Raw genomic sequence first — 1,157 nt, 5'->3', positions numbered from 1 at the left:
CGCCGTTGCCGGGGATCGAACCCGGGTCACCCGCGTGACAGGCGGGAATACTCACCACTATACTACAACGACAGTACTGTGTGAATTAAAATACAACGACGAACTCTGTGAATTAAAATAACTTTAATTTCTCAAATTTACAAACCAAGACCAATTTGCGATTCCCAATGGAGACGGTTTGCTTTGTTTGTGTATACTCTTCAGATTCCCACACGGCTACAGACACACAATATGAAAGTGCATGCGATTCTTTCTTTCAAAATAAATAAACATAAAAGTTCAATAAAACTCTGAACAGATTATGCACCAGCAAGGAATCGAACCTGGGACAGCACCGTGGCAAGGTACTACTCTACCACTAAACCACTGGTGCATAGAGAAGACATTTCCATAGTGTCTCTTACTGAAAGCTAGATTTTCGTCCCACCAGCAGTCGCAAATACATAAAGCTTCTTCCGTGTTTTTTTCCAACGGCAAGTAAAACCTAATATTCTTCAATCACTTTTATCTGTTCACACATCCTTTCAAGTATTTTTGCATCACTTTACATGACGCACGTCCGTTAACAATCCTGCCAAAGAATTCGACTTGAGAAACAAAGAATTTTGAAGGTGTTCTCGCGAAATATTTAGAGATGTTTTTGCATTATTTTCTTATCATTTTGGTTTGGTTCAAGTGTCTACTTAAAATTTTGGACACAGTCTTTAATAGAAATATTATTATTATACTAATAATAATTATTTTCCAACTAAACATTAAAACAAATATGTTTTAATAAATGGTATATTTTAATAATAAAAATTTAATGGGTTATTTTAATTGATAAGTTCTCGTTGTTAAGTTGGCGTATTTAGTTTCTTGGTGATGATAAATTCTAGTAGTAGTATGACATTAAAGACTCTTAGTATATGTAATATCTTTTATTTTGGGCGATGATCGTTTTTGGTAGTAGTATGATATTAAAAACTCTCAATATAGGTAGCATCTTTTATTTCTGCTAATGAAAAATCTATCTTAAATACAGATTTAACATAAGCTAAGATAGATCTAATTTTTTCATGTGCAAATTTTTTTATGAGCCTATATTATTTAAATGTTTGAATAGTATTTTTTTGCTTACTTTTAGATTTATATATATATATATATATATTTGGGCA

The 1,157-nt window shown here is 32.2% G+C and overlaps 1 non-coding gene across 1 annotated transcript; it reads right to left on the bottom strand.

The window, feature by feature from the left end:
• Positions 1–72, bottom strand: TRNAD-GUC (transfer RNA aspartic acid (anticodon GUC)). The gene has a single exon. It is a non-coding gene; the product is annotated as a tRNA-Asp (tRNA).
• Positions 73–1,157: the final 1,085 nt, after the last annotated feature.

Source organism: Pinus tabuliformis, chromosome 3_2 (genome assembly GCF_031772625.1).
Source record: "Pinus tabuliformis cultivar Carrire ecotype Pingquan chromosome 3_2, CPIR1, whole genome shotgun sequence".
Classification (NCBI taxonomy): Eukaryota; Viridiplantae; Streptophyta; class Pinopsida; order Pinales; family Pinaceae; genus Pinus; species Pinus tabuliformis.
Note: the sequence above shows the minus strand (reverse complement) of the source record. Positions and strands in the feature narration are given on the sequence as shown.